The sequence below is a fragment of the Oryctolagus cuniculus genome, chromosome 5, assembly GCF_964237555.1.
Source record: "Oryctolagus cuniculus chromosome 5, mOryCun1.1, whole genome shotgun sequence".
Taxonomy (NCBI): Eukaryota; Metazoa; Chordata; class Mammalia; order Lagomorpha; family Leporidae; genus Oryctolagus; species Oryctolagus cuniculus.
This window is the reverse complement of record NC_091436.1, coordinates 30,107,302-30,121,759: the sequence shown is the minus strand read 5'-3', so window position 1 is coordinate 30,121,759 and position 14,458 is coordinate 30,107,302. Positions and strand designations below refer to the sequence as shown.

Here is a 14,458-nt window from a genome sequence, read left to right as displayed (position 1 = left end):
ATATGTAAGAATGTTCATAGCGGTTTCATCATAATAGTATAAACTGGAAATAACTCTATCAATAGAGTAGAGAAATGATTTGTGGCATGGAGTGGTACTTCAAAAAGTTTATGGAAATAGAATTCAAGAAGGTCATTTTTAAATTTCTTCATTTATTTAATCTATTTATTTGCAAAATAGAAAGTGGGGGGGAGGGAGAGTGTGTGCATGCAAGGAAGATCTTATCTGCTGGTTTGCTCCCCAGTGCTCTGGAGCCAGAGACTCAATCTAGCTCCCCCACGTGTAACAGGGACTCAACTCCGCGGGCCCTCACCCCTGCCTCCCAGGATGCACATAGCAGGAAGCTGGGATCTGGAACGGAGCAACAGTGGCTTAATCACTAAGCCAAATGCCATTCTGAGATACATTTATTTTGGTACAAAAAAAAATTTGAAATCCATACATAGTTTTTCTTAGCCCACATTTCCCACAAACTTTTTGAAGACCCCTCATATTATGGGGTGCTAAACAGCAATTAACGAAAACAAACTATTACTTCACATAACATTGTTGTGCCTCGTAGACATAATGACGAACCAAACAGCACAGACTAGGAATCCATTTGTATGAAGTTAAGGGACAAGAAAATTGAGTTCACGGTGAAAGAGGGGGTATAAAGAAAACTTTATGGATAAGCAGGTTATTGGTGCAGCAGTTAAGACACTCACATTCCATACCTTTGCATCTGGGCTTGAGGCCTGGCTCCACTTCCAATCCAGCTTCCTTCTAATATGCACACTGGTAGGCAGCAGGTGATGACCCAAGTATTTGGTTCCCTGCTACCCATGTGGGAGATCAAGATTAAGTGCTGGGGCCGGCTCCGTGGCTCACTTGGTTAATCTTGCACCTGCTGCACTGGCATCCCATGTGGGCGCCGGGTTCTAGTTCCGGTTGCTCCTCTTCCACTCCAGCTGTCTGCTGTGGACTGGGAGGGCAATGGAGGATGGCCCAAGTACTTGGGCCCTGCAAGCGCATGGGAGACCAGGAGGAAGCACCTGGCTCCTGGCTTCGGATTGGCTCAGCGCTGGCTGTAGCTGCCATTTGGGGGGTGAACCAATGGAAGGAAGACCTTTCTCTCTGTCTCTCTCTCTGTCTATGACTCTACCTGTCAAATAAAAAATAAAAAAGATTAAGTGCTGAAAAAAAAAAGATTAAGTGCTGGACCAGCTTTGGCCTACGCTAACCCTGGATGTTGAGGGCACTTGGGAAGTGAACCAATAGATGGAAGATATGTCCCTCTGTCTCTCCGCTTTACAAATCAAATAAAAATAAACAAAACATCTGGGATCCTGGAAATAGCCTGTATGTTGACTGAGTGGTAGTTACAAGGGTATATACCAGGTTGTAAACATATATCAGGAACTACTCGTAGACGTGTATATTTTGCTGTGTGTATTATGATTTTTTAAAATATTTATTTGAAAAGCAGTTAGAGAGAGGGAGAGACAGGGAGATCTTTTGTCTGCTGGTTCTCGCCCCACATGGCTGCAATGGCTGGGAAGCCAGGAGCCTAGAATGCTATATGGGCCTCCCATGTGGATGCACGGGCCCAAGCACTTGGGCCATCTTCAAGTGCTTTTCCCAGGCCATTAGCAAGGAGCTGGATTCGAAGTAGAGCAGCTAGGACTCAAACCGGCACCCATATGGGATGCCAGTGTTGCAGGTGGAAGCTTTACCCACTGTGCCAAAATAGCGTCCCCTTAAATTATACTTTGAAAAGAAAGTAAATTAGAAGAGAAAAGTCAGGAAATTAAAATAACATGATCATCATTTCCTGTAGCTATGGACCAGCATGTTTTAAAAACAGGCCTGAGATTTAACTCTAAGACAATGCACAGGCTTAATCATTCTATAGCAAGGCCTAGTCTTTTCCAAGAAGTCTTTGCCTATACCTATATCTTGCAGGTTTTCTCCGATGTCCTCTAATAATTTGATGGTGTCAGGTCATAGATTTAGCTCTTTAATCCATGTTGAGTGGATTTTTGTGTAAGGTGTAAGGTAGGGGTCTTGCTTCATATTTCTGCATGTGGAAATCCAGTTTTCCCAGCACCATTTGTTGAATAGACTGTCCTTGCTCCAGGAATTGGTTTTAGCTCCCTGATTAAGTATAAGTTGGCTGTAGATGTTTGGATTGATTTCTGGTGTTTCTATTCTGTTCCATTGGTCTATCCATCTGTTTCTGTACTGGTACTAGGCTGTTTTGATTATAACTTCCCTGTAGTATGTCTTGAAAACCGGTATTGTGATAAGGCCTGGGTTACGACTGGAAAGCTACCCCCTGACAGCTGGGTTGGTGACAGTGGGAGTGGATAAATCTCAGTATCTCCAGCCCTCAGATGCCCATGAATCTTCTGCCAGCAAGAACCAGTCCTTTCCCCTTGCCTGAGAGGACAATCTCATGATGTCTGAGAACTTTGCAAAAATCCTCACCTGGAAGGCTGGCGCTGTGGGATAGTAGGCTAAGCTTCTGCCTGCAGCGCCAGCATCCTATATGGGCACAGGTTTGAGTCCCAGCTGCTCCTGTTCTGATCCAGCTCCCAGATAATGACCTGGGAAAGCAGTAAAAGATGGCTCAAGTGCTTGGGCCTCCACACCCGCATGGTAGACCCAGAGGAAGCTCCTGGCTTCAGAATGGCCCAGCTCCCACTGTTGCAGCCATTTGGGGAGTGAACCATCGGATGGATGACCTCTCTGTCTCTCCCTATCTCTGTAACTCTACGTCTAAAATAAATATATAAATCTTAAAAAAAAAATCCTCACCTGAGTCAGGTGTTTTGCAAGACAATGCTTTGTGTTTCTGTCCAAGATCTGCCATGACAGCCTTCATTGCCACAGGAATAGAGTCTAGTGGATGGGGCAGGCGCCGTGGCTCACTAGGTTAATCCTCTGCCTGCGGCACCGGCATCCCACAAAGGCACTGGTTCTAGTCCCAGTTGCTCCTCTTCCAGTCCAGCTCTCTGCTGTGGCCTGGGAGGACAGTGGAAGATGGCCCAAGTGCTTGGGCCCCTGCACCCGTATGGGAGACCAGGAAGAGGCACCTGGCTCCTGGCTTTGGATCGGCACAGCCATTTGGAGAGTGAACCAATGGAAGGAAGACCTTTCTCTCTGTCTCTCTCTCACTGTCTGTAACTCTACCTCAAATAAATAAATAAATGAAATCTAAAAAAAAAAAAGAGTCTAGTGGAAAAACACACTTCATACTCTGGGGCACCGGGTGGGGAGAGGAATCAATCAACCATTACAGGAGCTGGCGGGAGTGGGAAAGCATGAGGGAGAGTGAGTATCCAGGGAGCCGAGCTGGCTGGGTGGTGAGAGGCCAGAACTGACGCTGCACAATGGACATGGAGCACGCTTCTGTAACACGGGGCTCTCGGAAGGAAATCTGGACTCACCCTCTCGTGCTGCTGCCGTGGGCCTTGTGGATCCCCTGCTGTGCGGTGCAGATGCCAGCTGACTTCGGTAGACTGTTGAGGAAGGGATCCTAGGCAGAGAGGTGAAACTGCTCAATCAGATTCATCACCCTTGTTACGTGCAACCAGAGAACCCCTGTCTTCCCTCCAGACTCCCCAGGAAGCCCTAGAAGACGTCCACTTCACCAAAGGGACAATGAATGCGCTAAGGAAGTTTGGGATCTTCAAAAAACTCAGGGCACATTTCCTCTGTATGTTGAGGAGATACTGCCTAGAATCTGGCCTTCTAGGATCAATGATAGGATTCTGAAAGGACAGAGACCAAGGAGTGACCCCCGGCTGGCAGGAGGGTGATATGGGCACAGCTCCTACAGCAGGGGCAAAACCAGAATGGGCAATCAGGGCGTGCTGATCTCCCAGAGAACAGAGGTGATGGTCAATAGATTATGCTGCTCCTAGGACCAAGACACAAGGATACCCAATCAGGGTGGTATTTATTTGCCTTGTAAAACAAAATACAAAACAATTGCAGAAAAGACACATCAGCTGTGAAATAGAAACACATTATGATTTCTCACCCAGGTTTAAGTCAGCTCATAGTCCAGAGCCCAGAATTCGAAGGAAGGATGGGTCTCCTTGAGGAAGCACACAAATGACCTCCCCATGGGGCCAGCACTGTGATGTAGTTGGCTAAGCCTCTGCCTGTGGTGCTGGCATACCATATGGGCTCCTGTTCATGTCCCAGCTGCTCCCTTTCCAATCCAGCTCTCTGCTAATGGCCTGAGAAAGCAGTAGAAGATGGCCCAACTGCTTGGGCCCCTGCACCCTTGTGGGAGACCCAGAAGAATCTCCTGGCTCCTGGCTTTGGATAGGCTCAGCTCTGACCGTTGAGGCCATTTATGGATTGAACCATCAGATGGAAGACCTTTCTCTCTGTCTCTCCCTCTGTCTGTCTGTAACTCTGCCTCTCAAATAAATTAAATCTTAAAAAAATTACCTCCCCAACTATGCATATAAACATCACCCCCCAATCATTTCCCAAAATTTCCTGAAGGCATTCAATAGGGGAACCTATACTGAGGATAGGAGTCTTCCCAGACATTTATTATTTAAAGAAAAAAAAGATTTATTTATTTGAAAGACACAGAGGGAGAGGTTGAAATCTTCCATCCACCAATCACTCCCCAAAGGGCCACAACAGCTGGGGTTTTTGCCAGGCTAAAGCCAGGAGCCAGGAACTCCATCAGGGTCACCTATGAAGGAGGCAGGGACTCAGGACTTGAGCCATCATCTGCTGCTTCCCAGGCACAGTAGCAGAGAGCTGGATAGGGAGCAGTCAGATCTTGAACCAGCACTCTGCTATGGAATGCAGGCACCCGGGAGATGACTTCACTGCTGTGCCACACCCCCACCCTCTTCCCAGAACTACTGAGGAAGGTTACATAACAGGGCAGCAGCTGACTCTGAGACAAGCAAACCCAAAACACCACCACAGACCACTGGGTAGAATAATAAAGGCTGGGTGACAAATGCAATTCCAGCCCCAGTCCATGTTCCTGTGAGTCAAAAAGTTCTGCGGGATGGAATCTCGGAGAACAAGAAATAAACCCTTCTGTGGGTATTCCCCCAGTTCTCAAGTGTGAAATGTGAGCAGATTGATACTTATCATTCAGCAGAACTTTCACAGCCTCTGACCTACTGTGTTTCACTATTACGCTAAGAGCTAAGAAAAGGTCCCTGAGGGGGCTGGCACTGTGGCTGGTACTATGGCTATGGTGAAGCAGGTTTAAGCCCCAGCCTGCAGCACTGGCATCCCATATGTGTGTCAGTTTGAGTCCTGGCTTCTCCACTTCTGATCCAGTTCCCTGCTAATGCTGCCTGGGAAAGCAGCAGAGGATAAGCCAAGTGCTTGGGACCCTGTACCCACGTGGGAGACTCGGAAGAAACTCTTGGCTCCTGGCTTCGGATTGGGCTCAGCTCCGGCCATTTGGGGAGTGAACCAGCGGATGGAAGACCTTTCTCTCTGTTTCTCTGTCTCTCTCTCTATCTACACCTCTTTCTGTAACTCTGTCTTTCAAATAAATAAAATAAATCTCTATAAAGAAAAAGTCCCCAAAAATGCCCGCTCACCTCACCTCCACAGTACCAAGATGGCAAAGTCAGAACCACGCCCCAGGAGGCATTTCAGGAACACACACAACTCTCAAATATTTACAGGAAGCAAAGGTGTTAGTTTTGATCACATCTCTATTTTCCCTGTATGAACCCTGCAAAAACCACAGGATCCTGGTGGTCAGTAACCACTAAGTAGTTCCAACCACAGCTGATAGCACAAGCTTCGGTATATAGCGGTTAATCTTACAGTCATGTTCTTTTTAATACCTAACAATAAAGAAGATAAAAAATTTTACTTTTACATGCGAAGGTCATCAGTGCATTTTACTGTCCTGACCTGGGCATATATAAAATTCTTCTGCTTTCTTAGTGATACAGCATGCAAAATCCTGATAATCTGGACATTCTCCAGGAAAAATCAAGCTAACCCACCATGAACTCATGCTAAGCAGACTTGGTGAAAGTGACAAGGTCTGTTGATGCCCTTGTAAGAGCCATGCATGCCAGGGTCGGGGGACCAAGGCTACAAAGACTGCAAGGCCTACTACTTCCATGAATCTTTCAGACGTCTAGTATTCTAGGATGCCAAGGATAGTGTAGAGCAGGACAACTTTGATGCACCTGCGCCACTACCACTGAAAAAGAGGCACAGGAGGGCAGGTGTGTGGCACAGTGGCTACGTCATCACATGGGACACCCGTATCCCATATCAGAGTGCCTGGGTTTGAGTCTTACTTCTGTTTCCAAGACAGGCAAAGGGTTTAGCCAGTTTCTGCATTGTTTTGAATTTGCTTTTTATTTTTAGGATTTATTTGAAAGGCAGAGTGACACAGATAGGGATACACAGAGACAGAGAGAGTTCTTCCACCTGCTGGTTCACTCCCCAAATGCCCACAACAGCTGGGGCTGGGCCAGGCTGAAACCAGGAGCTTAGAACTCCACTGGGTCTCCCACCTGGATGGCAGGGCCCGAGTACTTGGGCCATGATTTGCTGCCTTCCAGGCACATTACCAGGAAGCTGGATTGGAAGTGGAGCAACTGGGACTCAAAATGGCATTCTGATATGGGCTGTGGGCATCTGAAACAGCAGCTTAACCTACCACGCCACATCCTGCCTTGGTGGGCCTCTTCAGCTTTTGGAGGCAGCATTGACTGAACCTGGGAATATTGCTCCAACCTGTTATTAGGTGATTCCAAAGGCTACCAGCTTTGAGGGGGCCTAGATGAAGAGAAAGTGTGTTGGAAATGTTAGGCTACTCAGGTCACATACTGAGAATCAGTGGTATCAGAGGTGTCCTTGATGTTTAAGGATTTAAGGATATAATGGGTTGCTGGCAAACCTTTTTTTTAGAAAGCTTTTTTTTTTTAAATAAATATGAATCTCATAGGTGTAACTTTTTGAATACAGTGGTTCTTCCCCCCATACCCACCCTCCCACCCCCAAACCATCCCACCTCCTACACCCTCTCTCATCCCATTCTTCATTAAGATTCATTTTTAATTATCTTTATATACAGAAGATTAACTCTATTACTAAGTAATGATTTCAACAGTTTGTACCTACGCACACACAGAAAGTATAAAGTACTGTTTGAAGACAAGTCTTACCGTTATTTCTCATAGTACAACTCATTAAGGACAGAGGTCCTACATGGGGAGCAAGTCACAGTGACTCCTATTGTTGATTTAACAATTGACACTCTTATTTATGATGTCAGTGATCACCTGAGGCTCTTTTCAAGAGCTGCCAAGGCTATGGAAGCCTTTTGAGTCCACAAACTCTGTCAGCATTTAGTTAGGGCCATAGTCAAAGTGGAAGTTCTCTCCTCCTTTCAGAGAAAGGTACATCATTTTTTGATGGCCCCTTCTTTCCACTGGGATTTCACTAACAGAGATCCTTCATGCAGATCATTTTTGCCACAGTGTCTTGGCTTTCCATGCCTGAAATGTTCTCATGGGCTTTTCAGCCAGATCCTAATGCCTTAAGGATTAATTCTGAGGCCAGAGTGCTATTTAGGGCATTTGCCTTTCTATGAGTCTGCTGTGTGGCCTGCTTCCCATGTTGGATCATTCTCTCCTTTTTAATTCTATCGTTATTACCAGACACTCGGTCTTATTTATGTGATCCCTTTGACACTTAATTCTATCTATATGATCAGTTACACACTTAATATGATCACTTTAACATATAAGGTGGCATTAGTGGCCAGCACCGCGGCTCACTAGGCTAATCCTCTGCCTTGCGGTGCCGGCACACCGGGTTCTAGTCCCAGTCAGGGTGCCGGATTCTGTCCCGGTTGCCCCTCTTCCAGGCCAGCTCTCTGCTGTGGCCAGGGAGTGCAGTGGAGGATGGCCCAAGTGCTTGGGCCCTGTACCCGCATGGGAGACCAGGAGAAGCACCTGGCTCCTGGCTTCAGATCAGCGTGGTGTGCCGGCCGCAGTGCGCCGGCCACGGCGGCCATTGGAGGGTGAACCAACGGCAAAGGAAGACCTTTCTCTCTCTCTCTCACTGTCCACTCTGCTTGTCAAAAAAAAAAAAAAAAAAAAAAAGTGGCATTAGTACCTGACTGGCAAAGCTTAGTAAAAGAGTTGCACCCAGACCCTAGGACTCTGGTGGAATGTAACACCTTTCTATCAGAAAACTAGCTGTCCTTGGAAAAACAAACCCCTGGTGTGTTATATGTCCCTATTAGACACTGAGCACATGACTGTGTGCTCAGAACTACTAATCACAGAGACAAGACCAATCACACCATAAATCCAGATGGGCAATCAGCAACCCATCATAAACGCTTGCTGGGTAAGGCTCAGCACGCCCAGGGGGCACAAATAAATTACATAAACAGTGGCCTAGGCTCACATGTCACCTCCTTCCATCGCACTCATGCTCCACTTTGTACCTACAGCCCACTGATGGACGAAGATAAAACTTAGCTTTGGTTGCCAGATGGGTTTGCTTGGTACATAGATTTAAGCCAAAAATGGACTTCAGTAAAGGAAAATCCTTCCAGAGGGAGAGCTATGTGTGCTAATAGAATTTGGCATTTCCTTTAATTATGTAGGTGGTCAACAAATCATAATGATATCGACAGTATCTTTGGCATTGTGATGAATAGAACTCAAATATTTTTAATTTAAATTGTTATTTATGCCTATCCTTACTTTGAAATTATCAATGATTACATTTTATTATTTAATTTATTAATAAAGAAGTACATATTTATTGTCATAAAGTTATGGGTGTTTCTTTTTAAATTTTTTATTTATATAAGGTAAACAAATGTCATGTATTTCATATATACAGATTTAAGAGCACAGTGATTCTTCCCCCCATCTTCCCTCCTGCCCATGCTCCCACCCTACCCCTCCTTCCTTCCTTGTTTTTTTCTTTTGATTTTTACAATAATATACTTTCAGTTTATTTTATAATCACAAGCTTAACCCTCCACCAAATACAGAATTCTACAAGTGGTGAGTAGAAAACCCACTGTTCCTCAAGAGTATACACAAGGGCTGTAAACAATAATCAAATCTTAAAATGTCAGCTTCCCTCATACACATTATAAGTGGTTTCTTTTGTAATCATAATCTTTTTTTTTTTTTTTGAGAGGCAGAGATACTCAGACATACAAAGTTAGCTCCCATCTACTGGTTCACTCCCCAGATGTCTGGAGCTAAGCCAGGCTGAAGCTGGGAACAGGAAACTCAATCCAGGTCTCCCTTGTGGGTGGCAGGGACCCAACTACTTGACCTGCTGCCTCCCAGGGTTTGTGTCAGCAGGAAGTTGGAACTGGGAGTTGGCACTAAGACTTAGATCCAGGGACTCAGACATGGGCTAAGGTTGTACCAACTGGTGTCTCAGCTACTAGGTCAAACACTTGTCTCAATCCCATTCTTTTAATTTATTATTGAAAAGCATTACTTTGAGAGGAAACTGACTGGCTTCTCACATTGCTCAAGGAGTCACAGCACAGAAATGTTCATGAACACTGTGCCACAGAAACTCATACAGAGCTGCCTACAGTCCTGGAGTCATGCCAACACCACCCCAGAGGAGAGAGGGCGGCAGAAAACAAACTCAGGGTCAGGATGGAGAAGTGAATGCCGGAGCTCTACGCTATGGAATACCATAGATACACACACTAAATACAACTTTTCCAAATGACAGCAGTGCGTGACAATGAATAGGAACACAGCAAGAGCTTTAGTACATTATAATTCAGGAAAATTTCAGACAGCCGCACACACCAAACAGTGCTATGTATCTTTGTATGTTGGTATTCAGAAAATATAAACATATTGGAGGACATATACTAATAACACTCCACTTTAGGAGGCTGGGGTTAGGGTTAGGTATAGGACAAGAGAACTGGAGAACAAAGAAAACAGAAAAATGCACAAAATTAGAGGGACCTTAAATAAAATAGTGGTAGTAGTGTGTCATGAACCAAGAAGTGTCTATGAGGGTAATTCAAAAAGCTCACAGAAAAAGGAGTTAAAAGCTAAGCTTATTTTGTTGTAAAAAAGTGTTCTTCCCTCAGATTCAAAATAGAGTTTACCTGAGTCAAAAATCAAGGAAAAAAAACCCTAAGTTCAACAATAAGCAAAATACAAGGCAAATGAAAAAGCAGGGAAACTTATGAAGAAAAAAAGGCAAAGGGGCCATCTTCTACTGCTTTCCTAGGCCAGAGCAGAGAGTTGGATTGGAAGTGGAACAGCCGGGACTTGAACTGGCACCCATATTGGATGCGAGTGCCACAGGCAGAGGGTTAACCTACTGTGTCCCAGCGCTGGCCCCAGAGAGTTAACATGTTAATAGCACTTTTCATCATGAAAATGTCAGTTCTTTAACAGACTTTGGAAAGTCAGTCAAAGAACATAAAAGTCACCCAAAACTTCACCAATCAGATATATTCCCTGTTTATACATTAATATATTTTAAACAGGTAAGAATTTAATGTTAGTAGATAGAACAAAAGCATGCTCTTTGGGAATCTAAACATCAAGTTTAATTTCTAATACAAATGTTGGTGAAGGAATACATTTTTGAAAAGATGCAAAAGTTGAATAAGTTTTCCAAAATCTGAGCAGGAAAGAAGTATTGGTAGAAAGAGGTGGAGGGGTCCAGCCCAGACTGGCAGCTTTTTGGGAAGTGAACCAGCAGATGGAAGATTTCTCTCTCTCTCTCTCCCTCCCTCTCTCCCTCCCTCCCTCCTTCCCTCCCTCCCTCCCTCTCTCGTTTTCTCTTTCAACACCCCCTCCTCCACCACTCTGCTTTTCAAATTAATAAATAAATCTTTAAAAAGAATCAAAGAAAGAAATGGGTGGAAATGTGAGTGGAGCAAGAGCCACCTATATTTAACATTTATCTGTTGAACTTTTACCTTCACACCAGAAGCCTGAGGCATGAAGAAATTTCTGATAAACCACCAAGACTGTACAAGTTAAAATTCAAACCCAGGGCTCTATCCCCAAGGCCTGGCTCCTTGGGGGAACTTTACTTCTCTGTCCCTGAGGTTCTTCGGAACGGGGACAATACAACTTTTTGGGTAGTGAGATGAGATGGATGTACTGAAAGCACTTGCAGCCATACCTGGCTCTTGATAATCACACTGTGAGTGCTTGCTGTTGGCTTTGCAAACATCAGTGCCACAGTGGAACCACACTTTCCAAAAGCAGCCAGAAGCCCCTCACACCAGCGTGTACTGAATCAATACTTCGGATGAAGCTGCACACGCGACGTTCCTGCCCTCCAACTTTGGCTCAATCGAGTTGTTTCACACCAACATAGATGCAAGGGTACTTTAAAAAGTTCATGGAAAATGGAATTGAAAGAAAAATTTAGGTGTAGAAAAAAAATTGTTTCAAAAAGATTTATTTATTTATTTATTTGGAAGAGAGAGTTAGAGAGAGAGAGAGAAGGAGAGGCAGAGAGAGACATCTTCCATCTGCTGGTTCACTCCCCAGTTGGCCACAACGGCCAGAGCTCCACCGATCCGAAGCCAGGAGCCAGGACCCAGGAGCCTCTTCTGGGTCTCCAACATGGGTGCAGGGGCCCAAGGACTTGGGCCATCTTCTACTGCTTTCCCAGGCCTAAGCAGAGAGCTGGATCGGAAGTAGAGCAGCTGGGACTAGAACTGGAGCCCATATGGGATGCAGGCACTGCAGGTGGCGGCTTTACCTGCTACGTCACAGCACTGGCCACCGAAAAATTTTGAAATTCATGCACATGAGGGGTCTCCAAAAGTTCACGGGAAAATGTGTATGGTGAAAAAACTATGCATGGGCTGGTGCCGTGGCTCACTTGGTTAATCCTCCACCTGTGGCGCCGGCATCCCATATGGGCGCTGGGTTCTAGTCCTGGTTGCCCCTCTTCCAGTCCAGCTCTCTGCTGTGGCCCGGGAGGGCAGTGGAGGATGGCCCAACTGCTTGGGCCCCTGCACCTGTATGGGAGACCAGGAGAAGCACCTGGCTCCTGGCTTTGGCTTGGTGCAGCGCCGGCCGTAGTGGCCATTTGGGGAGTAAACCAATGGAAGGAAGACCTTCTCTGTCTCTCTCACTGTCTAACTCTGCCTGTCAAATAAAAAAAAAAAATACAAAAACTATGCATGGATCTCCACATTTTTTGCACCAAGCTGAATATGTTTTAATTCTATTTTTCCACAAGCTTTCAAAAGTACCTTGGTACTGTGGTCACCATCAGCACTATTAAAAATAACGATCTCCCTGCTGGATAAAGGTTTCATGTATAGATATCTAACAATGTTTCCTCCTCCTTCCCGAATTTTTACAGAGTAAAATATTTTCTATACTCAATACAATGTTACAGTGTTGACCTATGAAGATTTGTCAGGTTGGGTACCCGTCTTTTTGGAACTGAAAATCACTTAATATGGTGTCAAAATAACTCAGAAAGATTAAGTATGGTCAAGCACCCATGTCCTAATTTCAGAGTACCTGGATTCCAGCTCCTGATTCTCGCTTCCTGCTAATTCACACCCTGGGAGGCAGCAGTGGTGGCTAAAGTAGTTAGGTTCCTGTCTCCCACCTGGGAGACTTAGGTTGGATTCCCAGTTCCTGGCTTTGGGTCCTTGGCTGTTTCAGGCAATTGGAGAATGAACCAGCAAAATTCATTCTCAAATGAATTAATTAAAAATAAAAATAAATAATCCTAGTATATTAGTTTTTTAAAAATTTATGTATTATTCTGTTTTAAAGACTTATTTATTTAAGAGGCAGAGTTACATACAGAGGGAGGGAGAGACAGAGAGAAAGAGATCTTCCATCTGCTGGTTCACTCCCCAAATAGCCAGAGCTGACCCCTTTGGAAGCCAGGAGCCAGGAGCTTCTTCCAGGTCTCTCACGTGGGTCCAGGGGTCCAAGGACTTGGTCCATCTTCTACTACTTTCCCAGACTATGAGCAGGGAGTTGGATAAGAGGAGCAGCCAGGACATGAACCGGTACCCATATGGGATGCCACAGGTGGAGGTTCAACTTACTATGCCATAGTGCTGGCTCCACAGTATATTAGGTTTGTTTTCTTTTTAATATTTGAGAGGCAGAGAGAGAGAGAGAGAGAGAGAGGGATCCCATCTACTGGTTCATTCCTCAAAGCCAGAAGTCTGGAACTCAATGCAGGTCTCCCTCAGGGTGGCAGGGACACCACAACTTGACCTATCACCTCTCAAGGTGTGCATCAGCAGGAAGCTGGAATCAGGAGCAGAGTCAGGACTGGAACCCAGGCGTTCTATAAGGGTCATGGGCATCCCAACCAGCGTCTTCACTACTATGCCAAACGCCCAGGCACACTAGTTTTCTGTTGATACAGTAACACATTACCTAGAACTTAGTGACTTCAAAAATAGAAATGAGTAAATTAATATCCTATGGTTTCTGAGGCCAGAAGCACAAAATGAAATGAAATAGAACAGAACTCACTGGGCTGAAGTCAAGGTGCCAGCAGGGCGACATCCCTTCTGGTGGCTCCCAGCAGATAAAAATGTCTCCTGGCCTCTTCCAGAGGCCGCTCGCATTCATTGGCTTGAGGCTCCTTTCCAAGCCAGCAATGCCGGTGTCGGGCTGAGTCCTTCCACGCCTTCATCCTCCTGGCTCTCTCTTCCGGTTTTCTTCCATTTGTAAGGACGCTTGTGATGACATTGGGCCCACCTGGATAGTTCGGTCTCCTCTCCCTACCTTAACATCAGCTGAATAGCAACTCTGAGTTGATGTGCAACCTTCATTCCTCCTTACTATATCACCTCAGGGGTTTACAGATTCGGGGGAACATAGCATTGCTGTATTCCAGAGCTGCTATAGACTGAATGTTTGCATCACGTGCTGAAACGGAACTCCAGTGTGATGGTATTAGGAGGTGGGACCTTGGGGAGATGAGCAGGTAATGAGGGCACAGCCCTCACAGATGGGATGAGGCTTCTTATGCAAGGAAGCCCAAACTCCTTCATCCTTCTGCCATATGGAGACCCAGCAAGAACACGGCTGTTCGTGGAACAGGAAGTGGGCCCCCCAACACTCTGAATCCACCAGCACCTCGATTCTGGACTTCTCGGCTTCCAGAACAATGAGAACTAAATTTCTACTGTTTAGAAGCCATCGGGCTATGGCATTTTCCTAAGAGCAGCCTGCATAGACCAGGCCAGGGGTCATTACTCTGCACACTGCGCCTAGTAAATGACAAAGACCAAATGAAATAAAGGCTGCAGACAGCTTAGTGGAGTTCATTGTCTCCGTAGCTGGGAATGGCCAGTTTGGGCCACCTTCCGCTGCTTTCCAAGCGCATAGCAGGGAGCTGATTGGAAGTGGACTAGCCAGGATTTGAACTGGTGCCTGTATGGGATGCCAGTGTTGCAGGTGGGGGCTTTATCCGCTACACCATA

At 45.6% G+C, this 14,458-nt stretch overlaps 1 long non-coding RNA gene across 3 annotated transcripts in view; it reads right to left on the bottom strand.

The window, feature by feature from the left end:
- The window catches only part of LOC138849578 (uncharacterized), a 29,362-nt gene extending 20,418 nt beyond the window's left edge, over window positions 1-8,944 (bottom strand). The window contains exons 1-2 of one of the 3 annotated variants that reach the window (XR_011388491.1): window positions 8,425-8,944; window positions 717-6,783 (exon numbers count right to left, since the gene is read on the bottom strand). This is a non-coding gene — a long non-coding RNA (uncharacterized lncRNA). Of the gene's footprint in view, window positions 1-716; window positions 6,970-8,424 lie in introns of those variants that run through there. The other 2 variants (XR_011388490.1, XR_011388492.1) reach the window with 2 other exon arrangements.
- Between the last annotated feature and the right edge of the window lie 5,514 nt (window positions 8,945-14,458).